At 46.9% G+C, this 17,200-nt stretch overlaps 1 long non-coding RNA gene across 2 annotated transcripts in view; it reads left to right on the top strand.

Moving 5' to 3' along the window:
- LOC137323310 (uncharacterized) overlaps positions 1-1,884 on the top strand; it is a 29,482-nt gene extending 27,598 nt beyond the window's left edge. For both annotated transcript variants that reach the window (XR_010963343.1, XR_010963342.1), the window contains exon 3: positions 228-1,884. This is a non-coding gene — a long non-coding RNA (uncharacterized lncRNA). The remainder of the gene's footprint in view (positions 1-227) is intronic.
- The last annotated feature ends 15,316 nt before the right edge of the window (positions 1,885-17,200 follow it).

The following is a 17,200-nucleotide window of genomic DNA, read 5'->3' as shown; positions in this document are numbered from 1 at the left end:
TATACTAGATGATGTAGAGGGTGTGGAACATGGAGGCTGGAGGGCTTCAAGAAGGTCATGGGCAATAACATCCATTTCCTCTTAGTCCTCCTCCCTTTACTCACACACTCATTCATTCACGCATACATTGTAACAAAACTACATGCGCGCAGTAATGCACAGTCTAAGTTCTGGTCCATGGACCTCTCCCACCACTATCATAACATATGTCTCTTCTGTTTTTATAGGTGCGTCTGAGGAAGAAGTTGCAGGCCTGCATGGCATCTCACAGTATTCTGTGCCACCCACTCCAACCATAGCACCACCAGCACAGGTACATGTGCACAGGTTCCATTCGCAACCCCTCAGATAATGAAGCAGTCCGTGCCCGCATGCAGCAAGACCTGGACAACATCCAGGCTTGGGCTGACAAGCGGCAAGTAACATTCGCGCCAGTCAAGTGCCAGGCAATGACCATCTCCAGAGAGAGAGTCAAACCACCTCCCCTTGACATTCAACGGCATTACCATTGCCGAATCCCCCACCATCAACATCCTGGGGGTCACCATTGACCAGAAACTTAACTGGACCAGCCATATGAATACTGTAGCTACAAGAGCAGGTCAGAGGCTGAGTATTCTGCGGCGAGTGACTCGCCTTCTGACTCCCCAAATCCTTTCCACCATCTACAAGACACAAGTCAGGATTGTGATGGAATACTCTCCAATTGCCTGGATGAGTACAGCTCCAACAACCCTCAAGAAGCTTGACACCGTTCAGGACAAAGCAGCCCGCTTGATTGGCACCCCATCCACCACCCTAAACATTCACTCCCTTCACCACCGGCGCACCATGGCTGTGAACCATCCACAGGATGCACTGCAGCAACTTGCCAAGGCTTCTTCGACAGCACCTCCCAAACCCGCAACCTCTCCCACTTAGAAAGACAAGGGCAGCAGGCACATGGGAACAACACCACCTGCACGTTCCCCTCCAAGTCACACACCATCCCGACTTGGAAATATATCGCCGTTCCTTCATCGTCACTGGATCCTGGAAAAATCCTGGAACTCCCTTCCGAACAGCACTGTGGGAGAACCTTCACCACACGGACTGCAGCGGTTCAAGAAGGCGGCTCACCACCACCTTCTCAAGGGCAATTAGGGATGGGTAATAAATGCTGGCCTCGCTAGCAATGCCCACATCCCATGAACAAATAAAAAAAAAATATTCTGGTACTCTGTTGCCACGCCGGGCAACCTAGATAGGCAGCATGAACTGGGCTCACCGGGTGAAGCATACCGCATGAGTAAGAATCGTTAAAACTGTTTTCTTTAATCTATTTTCACCATAAATTACCAGATCTGTTTTGAGTTGTGGACTGGTAAAAACCTGTTTCATCTTGAATTTGAAGACCACCACCAAAACTTCATATTTGTTTCTTAACTAAAATCGGGTCCAAAGATGCATATCGCATCTGTGATACCAGAACAAATTTTGCAAACTATAATTGCTGTGCTGATGTCAAACATTCAGTGTGTACCTATCTCTGGACCCGATTTTCAACAGGAAATGCCAGAGATCAGCTTTGTGTGTATCACTTGGAAGTTGTGGTATGGATCATATTACAGATCAAACAGCTGCAAATAATCAGAAACAGAGGCCGGGATTTTAAACCCCGCCTCGCACAGTGCGAATGGTGTGTGGTGGGGGTTAAGATTAGGCCGAATCAACTTACCGGCCTGAGGCCACTCCATTCCTGCCCAGCGCCATCTTATCTTCGTCGACTTTCAAGTCAGCAGAGGCTCCCGCTACAGGTAGGTGGGGGCCTATTTGTCATTCAAAAGTCGTCGCCCAATGATGTCATCAGCGCCTCGATGTGATCTTAACTTAAAGTCGGGAGATCCCACACTGTCTGGAGCCTGGTAGCAGAACCAGGGTGGGACGCGGTGACTGGCCAGAAGAGACTAAATTAAGTTTTAAAAATTTACTTCTGTCACTCCCCCCAGACCCCACAAGGAGTTTTTGGCCTTCCCAGCCCTGCCCTTCCCCCTCAAGATCGCCTCCAGCCTCTGCTCCCATTGATTACCGGGGAACGTTCCCTCAGGTTCCCGGTTACAGCCTCCTGCCGCTAAATTCCCGCCAGCCAGGATGTGAATTTGGCTGGGTGTGGGGCGGGACTCCAGGAGCTTTTATATTAATAAGGCCCTGCCATTAAGATCGGCAGGGCCTCCACATCACTGGACTTTCCGGGTACATTGCCCGCTTTGGGGCTCGCACGCACCATTCCCGCCCCCACTTTAAAATCAGGGCTGGTGTGTCTGGATTAGGCAATATTGACAAATCGGAGGTCAACAGTGTAGCTGAAGTATACTGAGGTATAATTATCTTGCTTGAAATTTTGTGCTTTTTATCCTTAATTTTTTTTCTTGAATTTTGGTGATGTTCCAAATAAATACTGATCTTCTTTGAATTCGCCCAAATTTTTGGGAGTTGGATTTCTTCCCCACTGATTTTATTCTGGTTTTTGACACTAAAAATAGAACCTGATAAACACCTGAAAACCTGTTTTTTAAATCAGCAATAAAAACTGACTTTAATGATCCTCAGACATGAGTGAACACGAGCAGGAGCAGGTGGTGGAGGGAGAGGAGCAAGAACCTGCTGGCCAGAAGGCCAACTCACTTTCATCTTCAGCTGCAGAGCTCTGTGATTCTGATCTCTTGGGACCTGTTGTTACATCTTATGATTTTTATACAGATCCGACATCCTGTTTTCTGGCTTTTCTGTCTAGTTAATTTGGGCCAGATCCCTTATTTCGCTGAACTTTGCCCTTTTTCCAGTCCAACACCCTTATCTTTGACATTTCATTATCCTTTTCGGGCCTTACATTGAACTTCACTATGTTGCAGTTGCTGTTTCCAAATTGTTGACTCTAATGCTTGGTGTCTTACAGTTTCAGACAACAGGGGAGAAATTTTAATTCCCAAGAACGGGTGGGTTGGAGTTGGGCAGGAGATGAAAATACTAGTTTTTGCGGTCATGAACGCAACCCAGCTCCAACGTGGCCACTTCCAGGTTTAACATGGCCGCGTTTGGTTGCATGCGTGGAGCCGAATCGCAGTTGTCGTGTCCCCAGTTAGTTCCGGCGGATGGGTATTTAGCGGGGCACTTAACGTCCTTAAGAGACGTTAAGTAGCATTTTTTTAATTGAATGTAACTAAGCTTTAATTTAACATCTCCAGGACGGCTTTCCCTGGGATCATGAAACTCGCCAGGTAAAAAGATCCATATGTTATGATAGTGATGGGAGAAGTCCATGGACCAGAACCTAGACCTTGCATTATTGCGCGCATGCAGTTTTGTTACTATGTAGAAGGGCTGGTTCATCGGGTAAGTGCCTTTATTGCACTGCTTGTGGACCAGGAGGAGCAGGAGTGTTTCCTCCAGACCCAACACACTTACCTGCTGCGATCGGACCCCTGCGATCGTCCGGACCCCCTGATGTCCGAAACCCACCTCCACCACCACCCCAAGTTTTTGTAAAAAGAAAACGGAAGGATGTAAGTTAATCCTGGACTGCTGCTATAATTTTATTCTAAGTGTTACATATTTCCATTGCACCTCAGTCTTATCTAATGTGTGAAAGTTTCCACTATTCCATGGTAATTGAAGATAAATATGAATCCCTAAATTATCCCTAATTTTTGAATCCTATACATTCAAGTTTTATTGCAAATGTTTCAATACCAAATGAGAGCCCATAATTAGCAGACTTCCATTATCGTGTAATAACTGTAATACACTATTCTGTTCATCCTTTCTGGCAGTATTCAGTGCAGAAACCATTAATAACAGAATAATATTAAGCAGTTTGGTGGTTGAATTCAATATAAACTGCAGGAAATCCATCAGAGCCAATGAGACAATAGGAAGAGGCAAAAACATGGAAGTAGTCCCTTACAGATAACACATAATGCTGCTTTTCAGAAAACTCATGCGCCTCCAGATCACTGAGGTTTGATACATCATAGTTAGTCAAATCATTACAGTTATCAGACATCAGCTGCTTTTTTATTGGGTTTCAGCCACTGACTGCGATAGAGTAGATCCCACACAGCCAACAGCAACATCAAGATAAACTTCAGATTTATTTAAGACTGGCGGCCCAAACAGCCCATTTTTTACAGGGCTTTCCTGACTGCCACCAATCTTTCTGGTGCCAGTGAACGTGTTGTTTGGGCAGAAGTAACATGTTTCGCCATTGGTGCTATGACACATCATGACATCACCATGCACACATAAATATTCTTTCTGTAGAGCTATCCCTTTGCAATGCATGGGTGGGGGGCGGGGGGCAGAGGGGTTGCAAAGTTAGCTCACCTGGGCTGCAATATAAGTGCAGCAATAGTCACCCTGCAAAGGGATCTATTGCTGAGGGGCAAATGAAGGCAACTGGAACAAAAGTCCCAAGGACTAAGAATATATGGGTGTTGAGGTGTCAGCATTATCAGGGAAGCATGAATTGTACAGCAGGCTGGGGCCATGGGGGTCAACGGGTAGATGCGGACAGATTTGATTTCATTTTCCTGGGTGGTTACTAACCTCTTGGATACCGGTGGCACTTAAAAACATTTAACTTCAAATTTTAAAAAAATATCAGCCTCATCTCTCTCTAGCACCAAAAGCATGCCCAAGATCTGTCTAAACATGGCAAATTGTCAGCGAGATAAAGTGCTCTGTCTAGGAGGCCAGGTGTGTATGAAGTAAGAAAGAGCTGGAATTTGAAGCCTGCAGTTACTCAAAAACAAGTTTGAGGCCTCAAGCAGGGTGAAGCACAGTATGGACTAATGCTGCATTTATACTGTCAGTGCCTGTGTTGCAGAATACCAGTTTCAATGCAGTACATTTGTACTGTCCACTCACACCGTTCTTGGGGTGGTGAAGACCAATGTTTTCTGTTTTTACAAATTCTTTGCAGGACAGGAGAGTGCTGAAACCAATCCCGTATTAGGCATACGTTTACACTGTAGCTAATGCACGATTACCGATACAAACAGCACCTCTCCCAGGTGCTCTCACTACTAGCATATTGATGAGCATTTAGCTCCTTAAGCCACAACTTTGGCCTTTGATTCCCTGCCCAATACGGAAGGTCACTGATGCCAAAATTATAATATTAATACAGCATAAAATATATTCCATCAGTCCCACTGATAAAAAGTTTCCACATAATTAGATGCTGAAAAACTCAACACCATTTTTTAGCTAAATCTTAAAATCTTAAACTAAAAAACTTCAGACAATTATTGTCCTTCAAATAATTTTTATTTAGAAAGTGACAACCCAATTTTAAACTTTGCATATGATCTTGAACAATTCTGTAACTTTGAAAGGAATGAATCAGTCAAGTGCACTTTCCCTTTTTATTCTGAAACCCGAACAGAAATCATTCACCCAAAAATGTAACTGTTGTTTAAGTCAGTTTTAAGAAAGATCTGTACTTCACAATGGTCAAGGATGCAATAAGCAAATCAATTGACCATCTATGAATCCATACCATGTGGCTATAAAAAGAGAGTCTTGATGGGTTCAGCTTTATTATGGTTTGACCTGGAAATTCACCTGAAATTTAACCAGACTGACTGACCCTGGACAAAGCAGAAGAAACTAAAGAAGGATTGTCAACTGAAGGTCTTAACCAAATGGCACTTGCAGCATCCGGCAAATGGTGCCATTTAGCATGAAGCAGATTGTTACTTCCCATTTCTGTGTAATTGTCCTGACAGGATTTAAACATTACATTTTGTAGAAGCCATTAGAAATGGGAGAGTTATCTTACATCCTAGAATTTTGTTATGTTTTTATGTCCTAATGAAATATCATTTTCACTGTGCATACAACCTGATTTTCAGCAGGTGAGAATATGTTGTCGATAAAGAATTAATTTCCTAAATAAATGAAACACACAAAGTGGAGCTTCATATATATGCTGCATATAATATATCTTTTTATATTATATTTATGTTGGAGTGCTATAGTTGGGGGGGAATTTTAACCCCCAAGAATGGGTGGGTTGAGGGCGGTGGATAGTTAAAATATTTGATTTTTCGAGCATGACTGAAACCCGGCTCCAACGCATCCACTTTCTGGTTTAACAGAGATGCATTTGGATGGGTGCCAGTAAACTACTCACCGCAGTCGGGACCTTAATTAGTTCAGGCGAGCGGATTTCTCGGACCAAGTAATGTCCTTATGAGATGTTAATTAGGTCGTTTATAATTGAATTTCAGAAACCTTTAAATTTAACACTTCCAGCGCGGGTTTCTGGGGCTGGTGAATTTTGCCAGTGAAAAGGAGGCAAGAAGGGCTGGATCATGAGGTAAATGCCTGTATTGCACTGCTTGTGGGCCAGGAGGAGCTTGTTTCCTCCAGGCCCATCAAGCTTATTGGACCGCCCGCAATCAGCCGACCTCCCTACCTGCATTGTCCGAGAACCCCCGCGATGCCAGAGACCCCACCGATGTCCGAGACCCCCACCATCCCGGGATCTCCGACTGCTCAACCCCCCAACGGTGTCCGACTGCTCACCCCCCAACGGTGTCCGAGTGCTCACCCCCCAACGGTGTCCGAGTGCTCACCCCCCGACGGTGTCCGACTGCTCACCCCCCAACGGTGTCCGAGTGCTCACCCCCCAACGGTGTCCGAGTGCTCACCCCCCGACGGTGTCCGACTGCTCACCCCCCCAACGGTGTCCGAGTGCTCACCCCCCAACGGTGTCCGAGTGCTCACCCCCCGACGGTGTCCGACTGCTCACCCCCCAACGGTGTCCGAGTGCTCACTCCCCCAACGGTGTCCGAGTGCTCACCCCCCAACGGTGTCCGAGTGCTCACCCCCCGACGGTGTCCGACTGCTCACCCCCCAACGGTGTCCGAGTGCTCACTCCCCCAACGGTGTCCGAGTGCTCACCCCTCAACGGTGTCCGAGTGCTCACTCCCCCAACGGTGTCCGACTGCTCACCCCCCAACGGTGTCCGACTGCTCACCCCCCAACGGTGTCCGAGTGCTCACCCCCCAACGGTGTCCGACTGCTCACCCCCCCAACGGTGTCCGACTGCTCACCCCTCCTAACGGTGTCCGACTGCTCACCCCCAAAACGGTGTCCGACTGCTCACCCCCCCAACGGTGTCCGACTGCTCACCCCCCAACGGTGTCCGACTGCTCACCCCCCAACGGTGTCCGACTGGTCACCCCTCCTAACGGTGTCCGACTGCTCACCCCCCAACGGTGTCCGACTGCTCACCCTCCCAACGGTGTCCGACTGCTCACCCCCCCAACGGTGTCCGACTGCTCACCCCCTCAACGGTGTTCGACTGCTCACCTCCCTAACAGTGTCCGAGTGCTCACCCCCCTAACGGTGTCCGACTGCTCACCCCCCTAACGGTGTCCGACTGCTCACCCCCCAACGGTGTCTGACTGCTCACCCCCCAACGGTGTCCGAGTGCTCACCCTCCCAACGGTGTCCGAGTGCTTGCCCCCCCCAATGTTGTCCGAGTGCTCTCCCCCCCAACGGTGTCCGACTGCTCACCCCCCCAACGGTGTCCGAGTGCTCACCCCCCAACGGTGTCCGACTGCTCACCCCCCCAACGGTGTCCGACTGCTCACCCCCTCAACGGTGTCCGACTGCTCACCCCCTCAACGGTGTTCGACTGCTCACCTCCCTAACAGTGTCCGAGTGCTCACCCCCCTAACGGTGTCCGACTGCTCACCCCCCTAACGGTGTCCGACTGCTCACCCCCCAACGGTGTCTGACTGCTCACCGCCCAACGGTGTCCGAGTGCTCACCCTCCCAACGGTGTCCGAGTGCTTGCCCCCCCCAATGTTGTCCGAGTGCTCTCCCCCCCCAACGGTGTCCGACTGCTCACCCCCCCAACGGTGTCCGAGTGCTCACCCCCCAACGGTGTCCGAGTGCTCACCCCCCCAACGGTGTCCGACTGCTCACCCCCTCAACGGTGTTCGACTGCTCACCTCCCTAACAGTGTCCGAGTGCTCACCCCCCAACGGTGTCCGAGTGCTCACCCCCCCAACGGTGTCCGACTGCTCACCCCCCCAACGGTGTCCGACTGCTCACCCCCCCAACGGTGTCCGACTGCTCACCCCCCTAACGGTGTCCGACTGCTCACCCCCCTAACGGTGTCCGACTGCTCACCCTCCCAACGGTGTCCGAGTGCTCGCCCCCCACCAAAGTTGTCCCAGTGCTCACCCCCCCAACGATGTCCAACTTCTCCCACCCCTCCCGCGATCGGCCCCCCCATGCAACCCCCAAATATAATGATCTCTCCCCAACCTCCCTTCCAACCCCCAAAGACTCCAATCTCTCCCCAACCCCCATGCAACCCCAAAGATCCCGATCTCTTCCTGACCCCCCCATGCAACCCCAAAGATCCCGATCTCTCCCTGACCCCCCCCCATGCAACCCCAAAGATCCCGATCTCTTCCTGACCCCCCCCATTGCAACCCCAAAGATCCCGATCTCTCCCTGACCCCCCCCCATGCAACCCCAAAGATCCCGATCTCTCCCTGACCCCCCCCATTGCAACCCCAAAGATCCTGATCTCTCGCTGACCCCCCCATGCAACCCCAAAGATCCCGATCTCTCCCTGACCTCCCCCCCATGCAACCCCAAAGATCCCGATCTCTCCCTGACCTCCCCCCCATGCAACCCCAAAGATCCCGATCTCTCCCTGACCTCCCCCCCATGCAACCCCAAAGATCCCGATCTCTCCCTGACCTCCCCCCCATGCAACCCCAAAGATCCCGATCTCTCCCTGACCCCCCCATGCAACCCCCAAAGATCCCAATCTCTCCCCGACCCCCCCATGCAACCCCCAAAGATCCCGATCTCTCCCTGACCCCCCCATGCAACCCCCAAAGATCCCGATTTCTCCCTGACTCCCCCCACCCCCCCATCCAAAGTCCTATTTGCCTTCCATCTGCTCCATGGCTGCTTCCCCGCCTGACAGACTACCAGCCTGTCAATCAAGCTGGCTATCGTGCAGGAAACCATTTCGGTAGGATCTGTGGGAAACTTTTACTGCCAGGTTCTGTGGGAAACTTTTACAAACCCCACCCACCTTGTTCTCTTTTTGGCTCCAAGTTAAAATCCAGGCTCTGGTTTCAGAGTTTCCACTGCTGATCATTGGTTGCTGTTACATTGTGCAAGACCCATGCTGGTACCACCAGTTCCTGAAGCACGGGTCACCTGCAGCCGGCTGTAAGTCAAGTATACTACTGCCAGGACTTAGTAAGACCAACTGCCAAGAAGACCCATTTTTAGCAGGCCTTCTAGATTGCTGGAATTAGTGAGGCCCAGCAGATTTACATTCTGCTACTGCTTCAGGTACCACCAACCCTTGTGTGGGTCTCATGCAATGTAAAAGTAGTTAGTATCCTGTGATCTCTGCTGGGAAAGTGTGGACATAAGGTCAGGGCAGGCTAAGACCTGGCTGTGGTGCATTCCCCCGCCCCCCGCCCCCCCCCCCAAACCACAGCCCACAACCACAGCCCAGTAGCTTGCCAGCATTTACCATCTCGATACACATATGGTGAATGGCTATTTGGGTGAAGTTTCAGTAACTATGGAATTGTCCTTCTGGCAGGAATCATCACCTTCATGGTAAGGAGGGTAGAAAATTGGGAAAAAAAGACATAAAATATTGCACCTACACTTAAAATTTGTCTTGGAATAAATTGCTTCTTATTGTTGAACTGCTAAGACTTTGGGCCGTAAGGACAAATTCAAATAAACTTAGAATCAGACTATTAGCTAATATGATTAAAAGTATAAAGATTGAAAATGGAGTTGTATTAAATTATCATAAAAAAATGTGAAAACATACAAAATATTATTTGATATGTATATAAAGTAAACACTGCAGTTTAATAAAACATTAACAGCGTGTATATCTTTTTCTCCAATATTCTCCCCCTTCTTTCCTGTAGCTGGTGAGATGGGGGTGAAGGGAAGACACAGCTGTAGAGTTTAACAAGTCAGCATATTCTGATATATAGATCAAAAATAGTTGTGTGAAGATCGAATTTCCTGGGTATCCTGAACAGTGCAGGCCACAAAATAACCAGAGCTGAATAGCTGAGTGTCTTGGCAACAGGTGTCTGATCTATTTAGAATAATACTACATTCCAAAAAATTCTAATTAATACAAGGACGGTCTCTGGTTTCTCATACTATTTATTTTTTTAAAACATTAATCTACACAACAAAACAACTCATAAAAATAGATGTTTTCTAGGTATCTGACACTTTGCTATAATTGTTTGCAGCCTTTTGTCACAGCTAATGATAATATTGTGTTATCATTAGTTTACTGCTGGCTGATAGGTGAAATGCAACAGCTCGGTATTAATTCGTACTTCAACTTCTTTCAGCTAATTTCAGGATAGGCACAACTCCCCTTTTCCATCTAGTGCATCATTACAAAGATACCATCTTTCAGAAAATCTAATGAAAAGGCATCCTACATTGACATTGTTACTTTCCTACAACCCAAGATACTGAGAACTGAAAAGAGTGGAGAGTGGGTGGAATGCCTGCTGGGGATCGGAATTTGGGACGGTTCCCAGCTCTGCTGTAATTCCACCATGTATATCCGGTGTGCAAATTTCAATCGGAGAGGGGGAGTGGGCAAGGGGCCATGTCTGGGGGTGATCCCAAGCTACCCCAGGAACTCAGTCCATTATGCCCTGTTAGGTCCATTAGAACTCTTTCCAGCTGAGAGCTTGCAGGTGTTCTGTTGCGATCCTAACTAAGGCCTCAGATCAATTGCCAGCTTTCTCCCTCGAGCAGTAGAAAAGTTTCCGCACCCTTCTCTTTGGCCCTCTTGGGTCTCAGGCGTGCTCTCGGAGTGGAATGGTACCACACCGATTTCCCTCCTAATAGGATGGGGTAGACAGCTCTGATGTGTCCTGACAAATGTGAGCAGCCTTCCTGAATATTTTAATGACCCCATCCCTCCAACTCTGTGGAGCCTCTAGTCTACCATGCAGTATCCTTAAAATAAGTAAAGGGCACACCAAGTCATACATTTAGCCACTGAGGAAAGCTAAAGCAAGCTTTTCCAATAGTGTTGATTTTCTTAAAGTGAAAACTAACTTTAACCTACAAATTGGAGAAAAATCAGTACAAACCCTGAATTAATTCTATAAGCGTGCACATAACTCTGGGAAATTGAAGGAAGACAAATGAAAATCTCAGAAAATAGCAAAAATGAAAATTCATGAGAAATGAATAAAATCCCTGAATATATCCAACAATTTAAAAATATTGGCCCAGATTTTCCTAGAACAGTGACTTTGGTGACAAACGCCATAAGTTAAACGATTGTGTGCCCTGATCCTCCAGTGGCAAATCGACTCGAAATTTTACTGGAAAACTGATTTGAATTCAACACAATGGGGATGTTGGCTAATCAGAAGTGGCACCGCCAATCAATAAAGGGATTTAATTTTACAGAAGAGAATGGATAACGACCATGTTCATTTTTTTTTCATATGGACTTGATTTTTAAAAACATCATGTAAGAACATAGGAGCAGGAGTAGGCCATTCAGCCCCTCATGCCTGCTCTGCCATTTGATAAGATCATGGCTGATCTGTGATCTAGCTCCATATACCTGCCTTTGGCCCATATCCCTTAATACCTTTGGTTGCCAAAAAGCTATCTATCTCACATTTAAATTTAGCAATTGAGCTAGCATCAATTGCCGTTTGCGGAAGAGAGTTCTAAACTTCTACCACCCTTTGTATGCAGAATTATATTGAAGCAAAATCACAATCACAAGCTACTTTGGATTGTAATTTTCAGTAAGGTGTTTCACTATTTAAAGTTATAGAAATAATATAAAAGTTGAAATGTTGAGGCTTGCTAGTTCTGCATTTCATCTATTTGGTTTTATTTTCATTGAGTAATTGTGCATTTCTATTGTAAGGTCTATTGAAATCTAATTTAAAAAAAAAACAATCTTATACAGAACAGGTATTAAATGGTGTTCTCTGAAGCTAGTTTTAGTCTGAACTCTGAAAGAGCTGATAAACATACTCCAGTTGCTGAAACTGACTCTGGTGTATTATGGATGTTTATTTCTACCCAGAACAACACAATCTCATTGCTTGAGCTTCAGGTATTTTGCTGAAACATCTTTCTTTGCTATGTCTTTGGCTCAGAGATTGATGTTATTTGTAGTCTGAAAAGAAACAAATTCTTTAAGAGCTCAAAATTATTTTCAGCATCATTTTAAAGTCATTTAAAAGTAAAAGTCTGATTCGGTGAATACATTATAAAGACAATATCAGACTACTGCCAGGCCTTCAGCACCATTACCTTTAAATCTAAGTGCCAGTAACATGAAAAGCAGCTTAAATGCAGGAAAATAGTGATCTCCATTGATTTCAAAGGGGGTGGAGCTTAGATAAAAATCTTTTAACTGTTTTTGGCAAGGTTAACGGCAGAGCGGCACAAAAGTAGCAGGAAAATATGCAGTGGCATAATTAATGGCATAAGTCACTTACTCCATAATTTCCCCTTTCACTCGAGCTGGACAGGGGTCCCTACGCTGTAGATGTGCCATTAGAATGGTGCAAGTCTCCACAAAAATCTGGGCCATTATGTCTGCATGACATTTCCTGTCTACAAAACCTTATTTCTTGTTGTTACAATTTTGTCACACTTTTGGATCAACTATTTTCCACTATAAATCCATATACTCACATTTCGATATGAACTGGTCACACTCGAATTACATCCTTCTGCCAGTGGTGACACTGTGTACCTCAGTTTTGTACCTCCCTGTTCCTCAGCCTGTACTGCAAAGAAACTCTTATGCTCCCCCAATTCTACTTCTCTGCTTCCCAAATTGCCATTGCTTTTGCTATTTAACTATAAATAATAATATAAAATGTAAGATTATATGAAAATAAGGACAGAAAATTGGACCTTAAATGGTTGACTGACTTACGTCTGCAAACCCTGGTCCAGTTATGCCCTGACTTCTAGCCCCTTTTCATCTAAAGATACACTTGGGAGGAGATTTTCAGTTCGGGCCCAAATTAGGCGTGATATTGGTAGTGTGAGCACAGTGCCCATCCAAGGCCAGAGTTGTCAGGGCCAACCCATTTTCAGGTTTTTTTGGTGAGCTGCGAGTGCCAATTGGCTGCTCCAGTGTAGCTTGCCAGTTCGGTACAGTATTTCAGGCGGCTTCTGCACAGTGTACAGGCCGAAAGATTTTTGTGGGCCAGGGAAAGGATGAATGCTCATCTTGGAACTTGGCCCCACAAAAATCTTTAAACAAAATGTAAACATACTTTTTCAGAGGGTCCTCTTGCAGTCCCACTTGCCTGGCCTGGACCCTAACAATGGGGCCCACATAGGCCCTCGTAGAGCCCAGTATGTTTCCACTCGCTCAGTGCACTGGCCACCACGACGACGCCAGGTCCCGGCTGAGGGTCAGGAGCAGGAACTCCAATCATAGGGAGTCCTCACCCCTGTCTCCATCCCCTGGCCACTATTTGCCTTGTAAGAGATGGTCAGAGATTATTCCCCTTACAAGGTTTCCCGGAAATAACAGGGGTCCAGCATCACCAGGACTTTGCTGTTTCTCTGAGGTTTTTGTTGAACTCCTACAGAGTTATAGCAGGAGAGCAGTGAAACCCTGATTCAATGAGGAGTGTAGAAGAGCATGCCAGAAGCAGCACTAGGCGTACCTAAAAATGAGGTGCCAACCTGGTGAAGCCACAACTCAGGACTACATGCATGCTGAACAGTGGAAGCAACATGCTATAGACAGAGCTAAGCGATTCCACAACCAACGGATCAGATCAAAGCTCTGCAGTCCTGCCACATCCAGTCGTGAATGGTGGTGGACAATTCAACAACTAACGGGAGGAGGAGGCTCTGTAAACATCCCCATCCTCAATGATGGCGGAGTCCAACACGTGAGTGCAAAAGACAAGGCTGAAGCGTTTGCAACCATCTTCAGCCGATATCCCCACCATCAGAGAAGCCAGCCTTCAGCCAATTCGATTCACTCCACGTGATATCAAGAAACAGCTGAGTGCACTGGATACAGCAAAGGCTATGGGCACTGACAACATCCCGGCTGTAGTGCTGAAGACTTGTGCTCCAGAACTAGCTGCGCTTCTAGCCAAGCTGTTCCAGTACAGCTACAACACTGGCATCTAACCGACAATGTGGAAAATTGTCCAGGTATGTCCTGTCCACAAAAAGCAGGACAAATCCAATCCGGCCAATTACCGCCCCATCAGTCTACTCTCAATCATCAGCAAAGTGATGGAAGGTGTCGTCGACAGTGCTATCATGCGGCACTTACTCACCAATAACCTGCTCACCGATGCTCAGTTTGGGTTCCGCCAGGACCACTCGGCTCCAGACGTCATTACAGTCTTGGTCCAAACATGGACAAAAGAGCTGAATTCCAGAAGTGAGGTGAGAGTTACTGCCCTTGACATCAAGGCAGCATTTGACTGAGTGTGGCACCAAGGAGCCCTCGTAAAATTGAAGTCAATAGGAATCAGGGGGAAAACTCTCCAGTGACTGGAGTAATACCTAGCACAAAGGAAGAGGGTAGTGGTTGTTGGAGGCCAATCATCTCAGCCCCAGGACATCGCTGCAGGAGTTCCTCAGGGCAGTGTCCTAGGCCCAACCATCTTCAGCTGCTTCATCAATAATCTTCCCTTCATTATAAGGTCAGAAATGGGGATGTTTGCTGATGATTGCACTGTGTTCAGTTCCATTCACAACCCCTCAGATAATGAAGCAGTCCGTGCCCGCATGCAGCAAGACCTGGACAACATCCAGGCTTGGGCTGATAAGTGGCAAGTAACATTCGCGCCAGACAAGTGCCAGGCAATGACTATCTCCAACAAGAGAGAGTCTAACCACCTCCCCTTGACATTCAACAGCATTACCATCGCTGAATCCCCCACCATCAACATCCTGGGGGTCACCATTGACCAGAAACTAAACTGGACCAGCCACATAAACACTGTGGCTACAAGAGCAGGCCAGAGGCTGGGTATTCTGCGGCGAGTGACTTACCTCCTGACTCCCCAATGCCTTTCCACCATCTACAAGGCACAAGTCAGGAGTGTGATAGAATACTCTTCACTTGCCTGGATGAGTGCAGCTCCAACAACACTCAAGAAGCTCGACACCATCCGCTTAATTGGCACCCCATCCACCACCCTAAACATTCACTCCCTTCACCACCAGCGCACTGTGGCTGCAGTGTGTATCATCCACAGAATGCACTGCAGCAACTCGCCAAGGCTTCTTCGACAGCATCTCCCAAACCCGCGACCTCTACCACCTAGAAGGACAAGGGCAGCAGGCATATGGGAACAACACCACCTGCACGTTCCCCTCCAAGTCACACACCATCCCGACTTGGAAATATATCGCCGTTCCTTCATCGTTGCTGGGTCGAAATCCTGGAACTCCCTTCCTAACAGCACTGTGGGAAAACCTTCATCACACAGACTGCAGCGGTTCAGGAAGGCGGCTCACCACCACCTTCTCAAGGGCAATTAGGGATGGGCAATAAATGCTGGTCTCGCCAGCGACGCCCACATCCCATGAATGGATGGTGTCAATGCCCTGTGTGTGGCGGAACGGGCCCAGCGGCTGAGTGGCCGGGTCCTGCTCCTACTTCTTGTGTTCTTTAGATTTGAGGTTAGGATCAGATCAGCCATGATCTTATTGAATGGCGGAGCAGGCTCGAGGGGCCGATTGGCCTACTCCTGCTCCTATTTCTTATGTTCTTATGAACGAATAAAAAAAAACCCTGAAGAATTACAGGGCCAGTATTTTTAAATTAAATTTTCACAAGAATTTTTTGATGAAATACAGAAAATGGTGGGTGGAGTTGCTTCAGACTTACTTTCAGATGAACCAGATAGAGCACAATGGTCTTTTCAGGTCCTCAACAATTCTACATTCTTATTTACTGGTTCAAGTCAAAGGTCAGAAAATGTGGGAGTTGGAGAAAACCACAGTCACTTACAAAAAAACTAAAATAGTTTTAGAATGTCTCAGAAACTCTGGATACTAGAGATCTGTTCTCTCCATTGATTCTGCCTGACCTGCTGGGTGTTTCCAGCATTTTCTGTTTTTTGTTTGGGATTTCCAGATCTGCAGTATTTTGGTTTTTGGGCACAAAGGATGCTTGGCTGGTGCTGGCATACAAGGTTGTTAAGGGCAGCATAGTGGCCAAAAACCCATTGATTACATAGGCTTAGGCTCTGCTTTTAAAAATATAACCGGCAGCACATAGACCGTCGACCATGCCTGCTGCAGCCAATCTCCGTCTCCCTTTCCAGGCAGACTCTCAGCAGAGGCAGACACAAGGGCCACCAGGCCCCTCTTCCACTGGCATAACAGGCAGGCGGCAGATCCTATTTTATTTTTTAATTTCAAAGAGGTTTGTGTGATAGGGAGGAATTTAACCAGAGGCAAATGGATTAAAATGTAATCAACATTTTTATTGGAAATGATTATTTTGAGTGTGGATTTCTGTGACAGGGTGGGGTTGTTTTCTGTTGTTTTATGAACCTTCACTGTAATTTTGTTTTGGTGCATGACTGTCTGATTTTGTGCGTTTTTTGATATTCCAGAGAAATCTAGAGCATTTATTCTATACATCGCTCAGGTGATAAGACTTCTGCCAGAAGTTCGTGGGGTCAAAGCCTCCCTCCAGGGTCTTACTACATGAACTTGGCTAACACTTCAGTGCAGTTCTGAGGGACTGCTGCATTGCCTTTTTTTGGATAAGACATTAACAGGCCCCATCTGCCTGTTCAGTTGGATGTAAAATATCTCATGGCACTGTTCAAACATTTCTCTTTCAATCAATGCCACCAGGAAAAACAGCTAATTTTGCTTTTGTGAGACCTTGTGCTTAATTGGCTGCCACATTCACCTACATAACAACAGCATTCAAAAGAAATTCATTGGTTGCGAAGCACTTTGGGACGCCCTATGGATGTGCTGAGGTGCTATATAAATGCAAGGACTTCCTTTCTATAGTGTGAGAAATTTAAAGGGGATGCTGGATATTCATATGACAGGCTGCTAGACAGCAGTAATTGTGATAGAGTATGTAAAAAAACAAATATCTAATAGCACTTTTAAA

Source organism: Heptranchias perlo, chromosome 7 (genome assembly GCF_035084215.1).
Source record: "Heptranchias perlo isolate sHepPer1 chromosome 7, sHepPer1.hap1, whole genome shotgun sequence".
Lineage (NCBI taxonomy): Eukaryota > Metazoa > Chordata > Chondrichthyes > Hexanchiformes > Hexanchidae > Heptranchias > Heptranchias perlo.
Note: the sequence above shows the minus strand (reverse complement) of the source record. Positions and strands in the feature narration are given on the sequence as shown.